The sequence below is a fragment of the Podarcis erhardii genome (genome assembly GCF_964252035.2).
Source record: "Podarcis erhardii genome assembly, chromosome: 10".
NCBI lineage: Eukaryota > Metazoa > Chordata > Lepidosauria > Squamata > Lacertidae > Podarcis > Podarcis erhardii.
Window position 1 is genome coordinate 33439656 of NC_138500.1, and position 18157 is coordinate 33457812.

Here is an 18157-nt window from a genome sequence, read left to right on the forward strand (position 1 = left end):
TCAAAGTAACCCAGAGTCCAGGAGGTCATTTACACAAACTATTACCCTGAGATAGCAACCGCTTAATTTCTTTCCATCTCAGATCTCTTTGTATTATCAAAGGGTGTATCGGAGACTGAAGTGGGTTTGAAAGCAAAGGAACAGCTCCTGGGTGTCTCACCTCTCTTGTCCTTGTGAAAGCATGTACACTCAATACCTGTATAAGTGAGAAGGGGCTGGGTGAAATTTCCCTCCTCTGTTAGCTGATGTCTATGTGTTGTGCTCCTTTAGGGTTGTTACACTGACATTTGAGACAGCAAACCGGGTATGCTGAGGTGAATTTGTTGACTCAGGGAAGCTATGTCAAATTAGCCACGTTTATAACAAAGGGTGGGTGGGTGTGCACATGATCATGTAAATGAGCCCCAAGCTAGAACTGACAGACCCTCAGAGACCAAATAGGGGGGGAAATCGTATTTACCTCTCCACAGATCATCAGGCTGCTTCACCGCCCTTTCAACAATTTATACTCACAGCACCCCTTTGAGGTAGGAAATAGTTACTACATGATTTTACTGAAACATTAGGACCTGAGAGATGCCTATAACGTGGTTAATGTGCAACAACACACAGCCTTTTGCATACATCGCAGATTTCCTATATTAATTACCTGAAGCAGACCTCATCTGTATAGAACCAATCGTATGTACACCTGAATTGCTGATGTAGAATTAATTAGATGTAGGAATCTGATTACTCGTAAAAAAAATAATGCTTGTTTCCACACAGACATAAAGAAAATTTGTGGCAGAACAAGACACAAAATATAGACCTCCCAAAATCGTGGTTACAACCTCATACTGGCAACACTATCCTCCTCTGGAGAAAATAACAAAATATGTGGGTGTGATTGTATTGTAGCATATAAGGAAAAATATATATCAGAGACCCAAACTGGCTGAATGCCCACATCCGCACTAAACCAAGGAACTGATGTTCTGTGTTGTTGTTGTTGGCATCCATCTGTTTCAAGAGGCAATGGAGGTGAAGTCAAACTGCTAGGGTGAAGCCTGGGCAGTGTGTATGAGGTTGCAAAGCTGATAGTAAAGAGTTGCCATACATCTGGAATTTCGCTGTAATGTCTGGGAAAATCTGGACATATGGCAACCCATGTTGGAAGAATAGAATTTGGCTTCAAAAAAGCTCAAAAACTTCTATTTTTTTTTGCAAAAAAGGAGGAAGAATTTAGTGTTACTATATCAGCTCTTCAAGAAATCACAAATCATGAAATCACACCATATGTAGCACAGGCAAAAATTCCACTGGGATTGGAAGGGTGGATTTCAGTATATATAGAAAGAGAAAGGGCAGTGAATGCTATGAAATTAGGGTTCAAGAAGAATAAAAGTGCAAGAAAGGGAGTCCTTCCTATTAGGGTGGGAAAAGGGAAGTAGAAGTGGAACCCCATAATAAATGTTTATGGTGTATCAAATCTTACGATTTTTAGAGATGCTTCTCAATTTAAGTTCTGGGATTTATAACCCTTGCATGTCAAACTCTATTCAGATTTTGTCAGTACAGAACAAGGGATAATATCCTAATTTTACTTTAATCAACTCTGCAGAAAGCATATTAAGATATTTGTATCTGGGTCTCACAGTATTATTTTCACACATTTAGAAAAACAAAACTTAAAATTACAAGTGTGAAGTAATTTCGCTAATGGTGGGAGGTGCCATTAGCGGAAGTGTGCCTCATGTTACAAGCGGTTTCTGGTTACAAACGGACCTCCGAGAATGGATTAAGTTTGTAACTGGAGGTACCACCAGTGGTACCTCAGGTTACAAACACCTCAGGTTACAAACACCTCGGGTTACAGACTCTGCTAACCTGGAAGTAGTACCTCGGGTTAAGAACTTTACCTCAGGATGAGAACAGAAATTGTGCAGTGGAGGCGTGGCAGCAGCGGGAGGCTCCATTCGCTAAAGTTGTACCTCAGGTTAAGAATGGTTTCAGGTTAAGAATGGACCTCCAGAATGAATTAAGTTCGTAACCAGAGGTACCATCAAAGTAATCTATCTTGCATCCATAAGCAACAGAAAAGAGACAACATATTTAGAAATCATAACTGTATATAGCACTTTCAGCATTCAGAGCTATTCACATACATCACCACAACAATTCTTACAATATCCCTTTAAGGTACTATTATTTCCATATTATGCTGAGGTGAGGTGCAGTGGTAAAGGTGAAAGGTAGTAGTTCGCCTAAGGTCCTCTAATACAGGGAGGTTCAACTATTAATACCAAGTGAGCCAACTCTCTTCTCACGCTGCCCTTCCAAAGCCAGGTAAGTGAGGCGCTGGGCTTTGGAAAGGAGGTAATAGGCTCTGGCAGTGTCCTAGAGCCCTCCCACTTCCTTTCCCAAGTTGGAAAAGCGCTAACTGAGCTTTGGGAAGGAGGTGGGAGGACTCAACGTCTCTGTCCCAAAGCCCAACGCCTTGCAGCACAAGAGCTGGGGGCGCGGAATCAAATGTTGCCAAGAGCCACCCCAAAAGGCACCCCAAAATGTGGCCCTTGGGCTGTGCGTTGGACCACTCTGCTCTAGTGAGTTTGTGGTTATGATGAAATTTGAACTAGTCACCTCCTAGAGCTCATTCTTTTAGTGGTTACACTATACCAACTCTTTCAGTAAACATTTTGAAATTGACTGTTTTGTGTCTGGCGTTTTCTGCCTGATTTCTCTAAAAAGATCTACAGTGGTACCTCAGGTTACATACGCTTCAGGTTACATACGCTTCAGGTTACAGACTCCACTAACCCAGAAATATTGCTTCGGGTTAAGAACTTTGCTTCAGGATGAGAACAGAAATCATGCTCCAGCAGCAGGAGGCCCCATTAGCTAAAGTGGTGCTTCAAGTTAAGAACAGTTTCAGGTTAAGAACAGACCTCCAGAACGAATTAAATACTTAACCCGAGGTACCACTGTATAGGCAGACTACTTATCCTATCACATCCTCCAGTAGCCAATTTGACACACTCTTGGAAGTTTTAATTTGTCTCCCTCTGCTGGTCAAAGGTACCCTTTTCTTTTATACACATTCATAGTTATTTTATGTTGCAAATGTTCAAGGATATAGTGTTTCCATTGTTTCATTGATGATTTTAGCTTTTTGCATATTCTAACACGCTTCAACATTTCATTGTACAGTATATGTGTTTTGTCTCTGTGTGAAGCTGTGTATTTAGAAATGAATGGGAAATGATGGATTATCATTCACCTTCAGAATATTTTAATGGAACTTAAAATTAGCCATGTGTCAGAATGTAAGCCAGAGGGAAATTGCTAACTAGAGTGTTACATTTCAGTCATGCATGAAACACTGGAGACATGCCAAACATAGTGCAGGGCAAAGGTGAAAGCGCGCACTGCCTTGGGGACTGAAGGAAGTCTAGATTCTGGCAAATAGAGCAAATTTGTCAGCTTCTGAAAACAAAGCTACAGGAAGCTGTGAGGAGCTGGGAAGCATCCAGTTTAGGACAACTCTCATACGTTAAGGATGATAGTGTAAATGTTTTAGGTCATCAAGGTGGGGATTGGGCGTAACTTGGCTATAAGAAAGGAGATCACTGCAATTTAAAGTGATCAAAAAGTTGTAGGAGAAATTGCACATGTTTAAAAGGAATCTGGAGAGGGACACAGTGGCCTGGTATTCACATAACACTAGGCTGTAATTTGCTTAGCCCAACTATGGTTTGTATGAATGTGTGAAACCAACATGGCAGGTTAACCATGGGTCATCTAATGTCAATAAGCCATGGTGTGAAACCATGGTTTGTATTGACTTCTGAGCCATGACTTGTTTTAACTATGGGTTGGTTTTATATCTGAACCCAGTTACCTTGCTTAACCATAATTTGTTTCTCCATCTCTATCCCAAATGCTCATGAAACTAAAAAGGCATAGGAGAAGAGCTGCTGGAAAACAAGCCAAGCTTGGGAGAAACAAACCATGGTATGCGAGATGAATGGGCAACAAAATACAAGTGTGTACTTTTATTTTGGGACAAAAAGAAATTTCCAGTTTGCAGGCATCCTGAGACAAATTCACAGAGCATAAACGAAAGTTCTATTATGGTCTACCATTCATTCCTTTGGTATGGGAGATGCCTGTTTCTAGTGGCAGCAGCAGAAACATCAGTGGCTACTCCTGGCAGCCACCATTTCCCCCTCAGGATGCCGGGACACAGTGTTGTTCTAGGGCAGGGATAGCCAACCTGGTGCCCACCAAAGGTCAATGATTTCCAATGTGCTGCCACTGCTAGCAAAGGTATTGATGAAGAAAAGGTATATATATTGGATCTCAAGGTAAGCGTGAATACTGAAATTAAAAACTAGACAATGAAGGAAACATAAAACAAGTGTGTTTGTGAAGAAAATACATGGTGAATGTGTGACTCTCCTAGTGATGCCAAATGTGAAACGAAGTATTTGTTTAAAGTTATTCATTCATTTATTTAAACAAGTTATATACCACTTAACACTATATTCCCTAAATAGCGTAAATTTACAAAAGATACAATAAATATAAAATCAGCTAAAATTAACCGATTAATTTATCTTAAGCACTGTCCATATATAGGAGAATAGATTATAGGAGAATAGATTTATGTATAAAATAGAAACTTCATAAAACTGTAATGTAGGTAAAGGAATGGTAACAATCTGAGACTATATTCTGAGCTTGCCACAATGAGGCATATGTAATTTCTTCTGTTCAGCTAGTTTGCTTTCAGTCAAGCCCACCATCCTTGCATACACCATTTAAAACAGCTGCCTTAGGGGCAGGAGTGTAAGAGAAGCAAGCAAGTTGAACCGCTATGTCTATCAACTGTTGCCACTCCGCAAGCTGGGATGGGACTCATTATTCCCTTTCAGTGGCCACTACGAACCACTTCTTACAAAGCCAGTTTCAGAAGGTGAAGAAATTAGGCATTTGTAGGCACTGACCATCCCAACAACACTAGGATTTTCATTTTGCATGGAATACCCAAGAAGTAGTATCAGAAAGTTTGCAGACCTTGTTTCTTCCTGCTTGCAGGGGCCCACTATGGACCCCTCGCCTAAAAACCTCATAACTTTTGGAGCTAGCATTGCCCAACTGCTTTGCTAGCAAATTATATGCACCATCATCACTGCCATCTCTACAAAACTGCTGCTACTCCATCAGCTGGAACAGGTCCTGGATCCTTCCATAGCAGACTATTTAAGGACTATACTATATTTTTCCGTGTATTAGATGAGTTTTTTTGACTAAAAAACCTTGTCAAAAAACTGGGGTTGTCCTATACATGGATAGTGGCGTGGGGGAGGTGTGCGCTCTAGGGAGCGTTCCCTGCAGCGGCGTGGGGGGGGGGGAGCTGCACACCCACCCTCCAGCTGGTTGGCGGCCCGCGCTCTAGGGAGCTTCCCACCCGCAGTGGCATGGGGGAAGCGGCTGCCCACTTTGCCAATGGCCCTGCTGGGATGATGGCGCACATGTAATTCCCCCTAAAAAAAGTTCAACAACTTTGGGCCATTGCCCCTAATTTTCTTTAAATTTAGTCCCCAAATTAGGAGGCGTCTTATACATGGGGGCATCTTATACAATGCATACGACAATATGCATTTTATTTAAAAGTGTGGATTTATAGGGTGTGACCTCCCCTTTTAGATGTGTGTTTTTGTTTGTGGTCAAAAATGTGCAAGTTGTATGGGAACTGAACTAGAACTAAGTATGTTTTGAGAAACCTGTGTTTCCGGAGTATGGAAGTAACAGGAGCAAGAAAAAGTGAGTCTAAAGGAATGTATTATTTTAATTTGCCTTTTATTTCCTTGAGCCATCCAAACATAATATTTATAATGACAATGCTTTGGGGTCAGAAGCAGATACTGAAGAAGCTGCTGTAAGGCACTCAGATAGGGCAGCGTATAAACAAAGTAAAAGGCTTCAACAGCAGAATATTCAAGGGCCTTTCCAAAATTACATAGGTAATTTTTATAAAGTTTTCTCAAGCTAATCTTACTGCAGCATGTTCAAAGGTAGCAGCCTCTCCACACAGTCAATAGCCCTTTTGACGTTTGTGTGTGTGTCTTCCACCACTTTTGGACTATTTCTTGGGTAGCCTTGTGAACGCGGATGAAATATTTGCTCAATTTACTGATGGTTGAGAAAGTGGTCTTTACTTTTGCTTTGCACCATTTCCCCCCTTTTCTTCCCCCAGCTATTCCAGAATGAGGGAAGGACATAGAGCCCTCCCTCTGATTTGGCTTCATTTTGATGACATGTACTCAGTCAAGCGTGGTTAGGGGATTGCATCTTCAGATCAAGGGCAAGAAACACTGGTTTAATTTAGCTTCAAAACTTTCTAGTTCTGCTGGAACTTGCTTATTTTAGTTATTTTTTTTTATATTCTGAAAATGGTGCAAGGATTCATTTAACTCCCGGTCTTCCGGGTTAGCGCGATCGGCTAATGGCGGATTCCCTCCGAGCTCCGGAGGGAATCGGCTCTGCTGGAGACGGGTCTTGCCGCGACGGCGACGCAGAGACCCTCAGAAACCGCAGGCGCGGAAGCCTGCGGACTTGGTGACTCGGCGGGCACCTTAAGCGCCCTCCCCGACCCACGAAGAGCCTTTTTAAAGGCTACGGAGAGGGTACGGAGAGTGGCGTGGTGCTGAGAGTAGACCGCTACTTCAGTGGAGCGAAGCCGCGAGCCATGGCCGGAGAGCGCTGACTTTTTTCCCAAAATTTGGACTTGAAAACAAACAACCCGTGAGTAGAACGGAATTTGGACTTTAAAATTCTTACCTTTGAATTCGGTACGACCGGGGGATGTGCTAAAGGGAAGTCCGCACCCCCCCTACCTACAAACGATTTAAAGCAAGGATCGGAGAACTAAGGTGGAGAGATCATTGTTTTATCGGTGTCAGATAAAAGATAATAATTCCATGAATTTGACAGGAGAAGTTTTTGTGCTGGAGAGCAAGAGTGGAATTTTAGAAGTTTTTGTGTAAAACCCCCCCCCCAGCCCCGGGAGCGTCCTGTGTGTGAGCCTGAGGAAAAGGAATAAGGAGTTTGACAGCTGTCAAAGGAGCTGTCAAACAGGCAGTTAAAGTTAAAAACTTTTACTACTTAATATCTCTCTGGACTAAACGTGTTACATTTGAATCAAAGTGGTTGGGAACAAAGTAGTAATAAACAACAAAGTAACGGATTGTTGGAAAAGGATTAATAAGTAATTAGAATCCCCCTAGGGGGAACTTTGAGACATTACAATGGCTGCAGATGGAAAATTACAGGCAGAGATAGAAAGAATGTTTTTTCTCGTGGGAATATTGCAAGAGCAGAGCATGGCTATGAACAAAGAACTTATGACCTTGACTTCTAAAACAAGCAACTCTGCTGAATGCATAAAGGACCTGACTGGAAAAAAATCTGCAGCTGAACCAGAAGAGATATCTTTGGAGCTGGTGGAGAGGGAAGAAGGAGTGGAGAAAGTACAGGTGGAAAATACCAACCAGAAGCCTATATTGTTAGAATATAAAGAAGAAGATCTTTGGATTACAAATCTGTGAAAGATGCGAAAGATGAAGGAGGAAGCCCCCGGAGTACTTGGAATACTGGAATTTAAAAGAGATAAGAAATATGATTGGGACTTCCTCTTTGAGTATGGGAGATCAGTTGACCTTTTGCAGCAACTGCTTTCAAGTATTTTGGATGGAAGAAAATTCGATGTGACTGTGACAGAACTCCTTCGAGACCTGAGGACCAACAAAAAGAGCTACCAACAAAACCGGCAGAGAGAGACTGACAGAGATTTGAAGGCCTCGGATGTGAGGAATCCGGGCTAAGAACTGTTTTTGTGGACATTTATTTGGGAAGGGACGGAAACCGGGGTAGGGAGGGAGGGGAGAACAGAATTTCAAAATTTTCATGACTTTTGTGTTTGGCCATTATGACTTATATTTAATATAAAAAGGGGGAAATTCGTGGAAGGGAATTTGGGTCGACCTTAGAAAAGGATTTAATATTTATAAGAGAATCGGATAAGTAAAATTTGGCCAAGTAAAAAGAGCTAAGCTTAAAAATAATAATAATATGTTAAGGACGAGGGACAAGAACTTGCTGAGCTAACTATTGGAATTGGGATGTATGAAGGGGGGGGGGTGGGGGGAAGTCAGGGAGTGGGGTTAAGAAAGTAAGGATATAAAATTATACATGTTTTGTCTTTGTCTTTTTGTGTGTTTGTGATGTCTTTATAAAATGTGAAAATCCAATAAAAATTTATATATATATAAAAAAAGGATTCATTTAACTCCCGCAGGCTACTTAACAAACAACATTCCTTTAAAGATAAAGGGGTGAGTGAAACAAAGATGACTTTTAATTTTAGCTATTTAACTGTTTATAAGCTAGCTATCCTGTATTCCCATAAAATGCTGGAGATAGCTTGCAAAATGTTCAGAAACAGAAATATATTGTAAAATATATCACATCAAAAAACCAAGATATCCCAGCAACAGAAAACAACAAAGTTTTAATCAAAGCTCAGTGGGTAACCTTGGTCCAGTGATAAATTCTCAGCCTAACTTTCTTCACAGGGCTGATAAAATGGTGCTGGTGGGGAATCATATAATCTGCCTGGAGCAAAGTGAAGGGAAGATGGGATATACATGAAATTAAGAAATAAATGGCAGCAATAAAACACGCTGAAATGCTGAGCCTGGGTGTACAGAAATGTCTTTGCCTGGCATGAAGTATATGAATGCGTACTGCTACCATAGGTGTCAACTTTTCCCTTTTTAAAAGGGAAATTCCCTTACAGTGGTACCTCGGGTTAAGTACTTAATTCGTTCCGGAAGTCCGTACTTAACCTGAAACTGTTCTTAACCTGAAGCACCACTTTAGCTAATGGGGCCTCCTGTTGCCGCCGCGCCGCTGGAGCATGATTTCTGTTCTCATCCTGAAGCAAAGTTCTTAACCTGAAGCACTATTTCTGGGTTAGCGGAGTCTGTAACCTGAAGTGTATGCAACCTGAAGCGTATGTGACCCGAGGTACCACTGTATTCCAAATAGGATTCCTCGCAAGAAAAGGGAAAAGTTGACAGCTATGACTACTACAGGAAGGCTTGTTCTAGCCTTCACCAACCTGGTTTCCTTAAAATGCTTTGGATGGTGACTCCCATCATGCCTGAACATTGGTCTTGCTGGCTGAGGCTGATGGAGTCCAAAATATCTGGAGAGCACCAGGTTGGGGAAGTCTGCCCAGCGCAATGGATCTCAATAAGTGGGGGGACCCAGAGAAAGGCTTCACCAGAAGGTTTTAAGATATGGGCAGATCCTTAATTTTAGGTCCTTTATCATTTTATTTCCGCTATTAAATGAGCTCAGTTAACCTCCAGGTGCCTTCCTATGTGCAGATGGCATGATATTCCTTTCTTTTTCTTCAGTAGTGTAGAAAAGACTGTAATACACCAAAGGCAATCACTATAAATTACGTTTTCCATCATTTGAAAACTAAAGTGGTAGCTTCTAGTCAGAGGCCAGGTAGCACAAATGGTAAATTGATTCTCGTGCAATTGAACAGGTCAAGTCTTTTGATATCTATGTGTTTTCCAGTTCAGATGGCTGGAAGAAACATCTGCTGGAACATATTAAATTTAAGTTCAAATGGTCTGTTGCTAGGACACAGGCATTCTAGAAAACAAATAGGGGGAAACAAGTTTCCTGTGTTTAAAAAAATCCTAAAATTGAAATTTTAGTAACAGATCCTTTTTAGAACTGAGATTTTGGTTTTTGGCAGTACATGGAATACCTCCTTTTGTGTGCTAAATGGTCTGCTACCTGTACTTATGATTTATTTACATGCATTTAATTATTTGGTCAACTTTATGAGCATGACAACTGATTAATGCCCTAAAATTTACTTCTTGCAGGTTATATGCTACTCGGTTTGGTCTGCCCACTTCAATTCTGACATTGGTTTGGATATCTCAGTAATTGTATAAACTCTCTTTGGACTTCTAACTAGTGGCAGCAAAAACAGAATATTAAAACAGATTTTAAAGAGAACAGAAATGTTTAAGTTTAAGCATAGACTTTAGTATTTATAGATGAATATAAATATTATTTCTTTGCATAGCCAAAACCATTGCAAAAAACAAGATACCTAAAACAAAATAGATACATCTTCCAAATGTCTTCATTAATATTAAAACTAATCTCCCATGCAGATAGTATATGACCCCAAAAGAAGTTAAGAGTAGAAAAGAAACTGAATTGCCCATCAGCAAATAATTTGTATATTATTTTATTTAAGAGACTTATTCTCCCTTTTTTGTAGTAACTTCTCAGTTTAACCAGTATGATTAATTCACCCTCCGCCAGTACATCCCCTCCAGGCCTTACTTACTGCTGCTGAAATCAACTTCACATTCCTTTGCATTTTTCCAAAACAACATCTTGGATCTTGGATCCATCTCTTTCCTTTCCCTATTATTTATAAGCAGTGCTCCCCGCCAATGTTTAGGGGTACTCTCATTTTTACTCAAGAAAAACACCATTTTATAGTTCAAATCAGGGGAAATAAATACATTAAACGGACAAAAGTACAAAGATTCACAAAATGTTTAGGGATATGTGTCCCCCTACATCCCCCCAGAAAAATCACTGTTTATAAAAGCCACTGTATTCTGCTCTGGCCAGACCTCACCTGGATTACTGTGTCCAATTCTGGGCACCACAGTTCAAGAAGGACACTGACAAACTGGAACGTGTCCAGAGGAGGGCAACCAAAATGGTCAAAGGCCTGGAAACGATGCCTTATGAAGAACGGCTAAGGGAGCTGGGCATGTTTAGCCTGGAGAAGAGGAGGTTAAGGGGTGATATGATAGCCATGTTCAAATATATAAAAGGATGTCACATAGAGGAGGGAGAAAGGTTGTTTTCTGCTGCTCCAGAGAAGCGGACACGGAGCAATGGTTCCAAACTACAAGAAAAAAGATTCCACCTAAACATGAGGAAGAACTTCCTGACAGTAAGAGCTGTTCGACAGTGGAATTTGCTGCCAAGGTGTGTGGTGGAGTCTCCTTCTTTGGAGGTCTTTAAGCAGAGGCTTGACAACCATATGTCAGGAGTGCTCTGATGGTGTTTCCTGCTTGGCAGGGGGTTGGACTCGATGGCCCTTGTGGTCTCTTCCAACTCTATGATTCTATGATTCTATAAGTAAGTAAGTAAGTATACTGCCCTATACCCACAGGTCTCAGAGCGGACCCCATGCTGGTGCTTAGAAGTTATTCTGATAACTAAGTTTTGCAAAAAAAAAAAAAAAAAAAGGCATTCCTAACTAAAGTACTTCATAAACACTGAGCATTAAAACTTTATGCAAATGATAGAATCATAAAATTGTAGAGTTGGAAGGGACTCTGAGGGTCATCTATTTCAGCCCCCTGCAATGCAAGGAATCTCAACTAAAGCATCAATGACAAATGGCCATCCAACAACTGCTTAAAAACTTCCAATAAATGAAAGTCCCACCTCCTGAGGGAGTAAATAATAATAATAATAATAATAATAATAATAATAATAATAATAATACTTCTGTTGATGCAGCCTAGAAAAGCATTAGCTTTTTTCCCTTTCTGCTGCATCACCTTCTTGACTCGTGTTAAGCTTCTGGTCCACAAAGACCCCTTGATTCTTTTCACGTGTGCTACGAGTAAGTCAGATGTCCCCCATCTTATATTTGTGCAGATGGTTCTTCCTGCCTAGGTACAGAACCTTAAACATGTCCCTCTTGAAATTCATTTTGTTAGTTTGGGACTAGTTCTCTGATCTGTTAAGGTCATCTTGAATGCTAGTTCAATCTTTAGTGGCATTGGCTACCCCTCCCAGTTTGGTGTCATCTGCACATTTGATGAGCATCCCCTCAATTCCTTCATCCAAGTCGTTTATAAAGACATTGAACAACAACAGGCGCAGAAGAGAACACTGTGGCACTCCACTTATCACTTTATATACTACAGGATGGTTTAATTGCCCTCCCCACCACTGAATGGTAACTTGCACAAATAAATTTAGCAAACTCAAGGGCATTTTTGTTGTGACCAAACTGAAAACTGAAAGATGAAAGAATTTTCAGTGCATGCCGTCTGTCAAACACTTTTGTGCCAATGCTGCCATCTGCTGGGCATATGTTGGTAATGCCGTTTCACAAACATTTTAAGAGGAGAAAAACGTTTTTTTAAAGATAAAGCAAAATAATAGAAAAATAGAATACAAGAAGTGACGAATAGGCAACGAATCATTCATGCTGCAGGGAGGATCAACATGAAGCAACAGAATGCTGAGAACTATGCATGCTTCCACTGGGCAACTCTAGGACTGGAGCACTCACGCAGTGCTGTTAGTTTCGAAGAAAAACAGAAGGCCTCCTTCCTCCTTGCCCCAGCCATGCAGCCCTACTGTTATAAACAATATTTCCTTGCTATGCACTTTGACATGCAAAGCTAGCACTAGAGCAATTACTCCAGCCCATTTTTTAAAAGTTGTGATTGAATGCTGCATTGGTTCTTGTCTTTTTGGCTCTTTCCCCACCCCCGGTTTCATGAGGCCAGGATATTATGCTACCAGGAATCATTTAGCTCTTGTGGGAGTGTTGTGAAAAGTGCAAATAATGGCATTTGGGATACATTTTACTCAACTTTGTTGATTGCAGAATAAACATCTAGGCCAAAAAACGGCCTGGTAGATTATGGTTAAACATTTATTAACAATAAGAGCAGTTTGACAGTGGAACAAGTTACCTGCGGGTGGGGGCCACCTCTCACTGGAGGTCTTCAAGCAAAGATGGGAGAACCAACTTGGGGATTGCAGTGGGGTGGGCAGTCTACTCTATGGTTCCATGTACCAAGTTGAGCTTGCATCCACAATCTTGCAGTCGTGGCACCGGTTTGTTCATATCAGCCAGATCCATCCTGGGTAAGCTTATTATGTCTCAAGCAGGAGAACAGAAAGGTTAATGCTTTAGAGTTCCTCCAACTCTGGAAGCATTTCTATTTGTTTTTCAATGGCTGCAAGGTGTTCCTGAAGAAAAAGGGCAACTGTAAGTGAAGAAGGAATGGTGAATGGTGTAATCAGCGAATCATAGAATTGTAAAGTTGGAAGGGATCACAGGGATGGCAATAAAGCAGGTGTTTGACATTTCTGTAATTCTTTTTATGAACATTCTGGGCACACAGAATCTTTGCTGGAACAGTGCCACTTCTGAGATGGGAAGTATGTACTTACTTATTTTTTGCTTCAGCAATACAACAAAGAAAGTTGTGGCGGCAATATTGATTTAAGTAGGGAGAATCATTGGCTCCTTGGATTGCTTTGGTAAACTTTGAGGAGTAAAAGGTGTTTTCTCTCTCCCATCTTCTCTCTTCCACACACCAACACTCAGTGCTTTTTTTCCCCTTAAAAAAATGTTTAAGGGTACTCTCATTTTCCTACTCATTTTGAAATACTGCACCTCAATGAGGCCAAACTTAGATTCACAAAGTGTTTAGGGGTATGTGTCCCCCCCGAAAAAAGCACTGCCAATAATTAACACTTTGTAATTGCTAATTTATTTATATGACTGTATATTTAAAGCTGCCCATTGTCAAACTGGCTCCAGCATCCTTAATTGATGAATACAGGAGAATATTTGACAGACTTTGATTTTTCAGTCTGGAATCTCTCTCTCTCTCTCTCTCTCTCTCTCTCTCTCTCTCTTTATGGGGCCAGATGCTGCCATGGTCCAAAAATGACAGGGTTCATACCAAGGGACTAACAGTAGGTCAAGAGGCTCAGATGCAGGTACACAGCCCAAATGAGAGAGGGATCTTCTTCCAAATAAGCAATAGAAGATTGCTTCTATAGGAGACCCCAAAAATGTGTGCAGAAAAGGCCAAGCTGGAGGCATGATTGAAGGCATCAGCAGAGGATTAGGGGTTTAGAAGCAGACATGTAGTTAGAATCAGCCAGGGGTCAAGGTCCAAGGCAGCTCTCAGGGAAGATGAGGAGAAATAAACCAGAGAAGAAGGTTGGGGCTTTAGAGTTCTTGCTGTACAAGGATAGGTCCCTTGCTCAGGCAAGATGATGATGTAGCCTAGATGGCACCCCTAAAGCACAAATCTCAGCCTGCCATGCTTGCAACAGCACTTGAGCACTCGTGGACCAGGAGGTAGGCACCAGAGAATTGAGCAGCTTGGAGCTCTGCCCTGAAACATGGGCTTTGGTGAGGGGGTTTCATATCTCTTATGGGAGTGGGTTTCCTTCCACCTGCTGTGTTTGGTTGGTGTGCACAAAACTGTTTCCCTGTCTCCCCAGTTTGTCTTTTCTGCAGGTTCTTCTCCTAATTAACCCTACAGGGATTTCTCTGGCTGGGTGGCAACAAGCATAGGGTCCTCTTCAAAGGGTGGGGATATCTGCCCCATCATAACTCTTCTAGTTGGTACACCTGTAGGTTAAGATTCCACTGTTAAAGGTAAAGGGACCCCTGACCATTAGGTCCAGTCGTGGCCGACTCTGGGGTTGCGGCGCTCATCTCGCTTTATTGGCCGAGGGAGCCGGCGTACAGCTTCCGGGTCATGTGGGCAGCATGACTAAGCTGCTTCTGGCAAACCAGAGCAGCGCACGGAAACGCCGTTTACCTTCCCGCCAGAGCGGTACCTATTTATCTACTTGCACTTTGATGTGCTTTCAAACTGCTAGGTTGGCAGGAGCAGGGACCGAGCAACGGGAGCTCACCCCATCACGGGGATTCGAACCGCCAACCTTCTGATTGGCAAGTCCTAAGCTCTGTGGTTTAACCCACAGCGCCACCCGCATCCCTTATGTCAGTATATGGAAACATCACCGCTGCAGACAGCCAGATTGTTGACATCATATGATGTGCCTATCTGTGGGAAAGAAGAGTTTCCCAGGACATTCACAGGCTGGATAAGTCTTTGTGAAGAGTGTAACTTGAAACCTTCTGTGTGCGCATGTTCAGGAAGTTTGTCAGACGTGCTAGAAGAACTGAACTGAAAGGACATGTTTTTCTTTAGTGCTGTAATGTCAGAAATAAACATCATGTAAATAGATTTCTGACTTATTTTCTTTCCCCTGCGGAAGCAGGAGAGAGGGGTTGTGCATTTTATCCACGCTTGGGAAAATGTCGCCTATCAAAATCTCCCTGGTCTGTCTGGATATCAACCAGAGGAGGTTACTGGTATGCAAGCTCCGAGGACAGTGAGAGGGGCCAGCCTCTGTGAAGGGGGCTTGCAAACCAACACCTTAAACAGGAGATTAACAAAAAAATGATTATTATTATTACTCTTTGTCCTTCAGCAGCAGGCCCCAGGGTACAACAATTTAAAATTCAGAACTAAAACAGTTAAAACAAATTACTCTCACAGGAAAAGGGTGGGTCCTGAAAACACACGTTTCAGGCCTCAGAGGCCAGCGTATGCAATTTATGTTAGCACCTGATCCTTGTTAATGCAGAGGAGAAAGCTGAGGGGGGCATTTGTAATGCACATAAACACTGAGAACAAAGCGGATAGTTCAGTCCATAGAGCAAGAGGCTCTTAAACTTAGGGTCATGGGTTCGAGTCCCATGTTGGACAAAAAGATTCCTGCATCTCAGGGGGTTGGACTAGATGACCCTTGTGGTCTTGTCCGACTGTACAGTTCTGTGATTGTGGTAAACGTAGGCTTCACCTTTTCATCACAAACCCGACTGCAGCAAGATTTACTTTCAGCCTCCATGTGTAAAAATACCTTTGATCCAGCAATAGTAGCAGAACTCCAATAAATAAAACTGCATCCAGACACTTGCTTAGTTCATCTCCTGAAAAGTTGCTCTTGTATTTTAAATAATGCACCAAGGCCAACCAGCAAACCCTCTTATTGTACTAAGCACAATGTAACTGTACAGTTCAATAGCTCTAGGTATGGTGCAGGGAAATGCTGTGGTATCATGGAGTAGTGACAAGTGTGGGGCAGTACTGGGGTGGAGAGGGCTGTTTCTGGCATGAGAAAAGAGGGAGGGAGAGAAGAAAGAATTCCTTCCCCCTTGCTGTCCTTGCCTCTTGACATGCCGAGACAAAGCAGGCAGTGACGGCTTTGCTTGCTCTGTAATTTTATGAACAACGGGGAGTTGGCGGCAGTGTTTCCCTTTTTGTATCTCTATGAAAGTGTTCTTAAAATGCGGATTATCCTCCCACCCATCAGCTTATCCTTGCTTCAACCTCAAGGCTGGTGAAGTCACGTGTGGAGTCAGATCCCTCTGCTGCCTCCATGACAGTGAGCCCCCCTGGCTCAGAATGCAGCAGGGGTGAAGGGGGAGGAAGGCTGAGCAAAGGAGGTGCTTGGCGAGAATGGGGACCCCTGTCAGGCTACGCCAAGAGAGGGAGGAATTCAATTTGAGCAAGTTTATTTTCAACACAGCCACATCCCCTTGGAAGAGTTGAGGAATGGCCCCGTTGGATCGAGATGCATCACTTGACACCTGCCAAAGATGGAGCCCATGTCCCTGTGCCAAGGGCTGTCCCTGTATAGGAGGGCGAAGTTGCCCGCAGGCTCAGCTGCGCTTCTTTTGTGACTGAATGAAATTTGTTCAGTGGGAGGACTCCATGCAGTTCTTTTCTCATGTGGGATTCAGATTGCAAAATGAGCGAGAAAATGCTGGTTTAATCCATCACGATTACCTGCGAACCCTATGCTGGGCACTGGAAGGGCTTGTTCTGAAGTCTTTCATTAGCTAATATATAATTTGGGCTGAGTGACTGCCATGGCATTAAGTTACAAGCTCTGCTAAGTATATTAAAAGTTGCGAGTTTGTGTAACGCAGGCCCAGTTCAGAACACAGTCGTGCTGCCTTAAATGACTTCAGATCATGATTCAGAGTCAAGCCTGTTTGGTCCATGTTCTCAGTGGCAGAACGATGAATAATTCCAGTGTGTGTAAAATGAAGACAAGTATATTTTTGCTGTCAGTCTGAACTTAGCAAATGAACTTGCAAGTGAAGCTCAATCAATGGAATTGCCCAACTAATTATTTGGTTTGGCAATGCTCATTCACAAAGAAGGATCCATGTCGATTAGGTAGTTTTGGCAAGAGGAATTGTAAACTGCTATGTTGGGGTTAATGTTTTTTAGATTTCTTAAAAAACGCCTTTCTATAGAGAACTGTGCTCTCATACCCAAAGCAGAAATTTGTCACCATGGCAACTCAACAGACTTTGTGGGTGCTCTGTGGCTGCTGCCTGTAGAATTATCCTTGAAATGCTGTTTATTTTTTAAAATTCTGACAGGCTCGAGACCTGTGGGCAACATGTTTTATAAGGAGATCTGAGGAGGGGCTAAGAAATGAACCTCTCTCTTATTCCAGGTGTTTTATGAGGCTTGGGCCAAGGTCGTTAGCCAAATCTCATTCCCTGTCTTAATGTATCTTTTATGGAGTCCCTCTCCAAACTTGAGCAAGACTGTAATTTCCTCTCGAAATCTATTGATACCACTTTTTGACCCTCCTTTGTAACTTCCATTGTAGGCGAACAGAAAATATTTCAGAAATTGAAAAGAGTGCTGCCCACATTGCCTGAAGCCACAAAACAACACAAGAAAAGTTTTTGCTATGCGAATGTTATTGTATATTAAATGATTACTTTTTCCTCTGGGCTTTTATATAGCTTGCATGCTTAATGATCCTGATTGCTGGTAGTTGCTAGCAACAGAGAACATCCCACCAGCTGGGGCCAAAGGAAAAAGGCAGATTTTAATGTAGCCAGCATAAGAAAAAGAAGTAGGCAGCTGCCTGGCACAAAGGAACTGCGAGGTGGGGGGGGGGGTTGCTTGAGGGAACTACCGCTGACTGAGGTACTTGCCTTCACATCATTTTCTCAGTGTACATTTGCAAACAAACACATTATTTGTAAATAAACAAAATGAAAGTCTGCAGTAATCACATTTCAGAAGAAAACTCGACACTGTAAAAAAGCTCAAAACAAATTACACGTGAAAGTAGCCTGTGTGTATGTTTAAAATCCACCCCACTTATGCATAGAATGTGGGGTGGGAAAGTCTGTTCTTAAAAGCAAATAGGGAATGTGGGTGAGGAGTGCTGAACTCTC

At 42.1% G+C, this 18157-nt stretch overlaps 1 long non-coding RNA gene across 1 annotated transcript; it reads left to right on the top strand.

Annotated features, from left to right (window-relative positions):
* Window positions 1–160: 160 nt before the first annotated feature.
* On the top strand, window positions 161–17697 carry LOC309351562. Its single transcript, XR_014160912.1, has 2 exons — window positions 161–527; window positions 17578–17697. It is a non-coding gene; the product is annotated as an uncharacterized lncRNA (long non-coding RNA).
* The last annotated feature ends 460 nt before the right edge of the window (window positions 17698–18157 follow it).